Source organism: Rattus norvegicus, chromosome 1, assembly GCF_036323735.1.
Source record: "Rattus norvegicus strain BN/NHsdMcwi chromosome 1, GRCr8, whole genome shotgun sequence".
Lineage (NCBI taxonomy): Eukaryota > Metazoa > Chordata > Mammalia > Rodentia > Muridae > Rattus > Rattus norvegicus.
In genome coordinates, this window is record NC_086019.1 from 82,122,110 (window position 1) to 82,122,756 (window position 647).

The following is a 647-nucleotide window of genomic DNA, read 5'->3' on the forward strand; positions in this document are numbered from 1 at the left end:
TGTTTCTATCAGATCTGGTCACTTAATCTCCATTTTATACATGAAGACACTGAGGATATCATAATGAATATAGGACTAGATTAAGAGGTGGCCATTTCTGTTGGTCCTCAGCTCTGATGAGGGAACTTGACCTGCAGGGGTGGAGTATAAAACGAGTTCATATATGCAGTAAGCTTGAGTAGCCAATAGCTATAGGAAGATGGAAGAGATAAACAGTTCAGTCTTTTGACCTTTCAACACAATACCATCATGGACAAAGTTCATGTTGGAGAATCAAGTAACAAAATGTCACACCACACCACACCCCCTAAAAAACCAATCTTAGTTTTTAAGTGCATTGACTGCACTTCCCATTCATTACCATCCTCAGTACAATTGCTTTGAAAAACAGTCTGGTCATTCCTAGAAAGGTAAACATGAAGTTACTACATGATGTAGCATATCTACTCCTAGATATACATATCTATACAAAAACTTGCATGTTTATAACAGTATAGTATGGCCAGGAATGAGGGACAATGCCTATAGTCTCAGCACTTGAGAGGTGGTCACAATAAAATTATGAGTATGAGTCAGCTTGCATTATACAGAGAACTGTTGTTTCATTAACTGATAAACATATGAACAAACTGACTTATCCATACAGT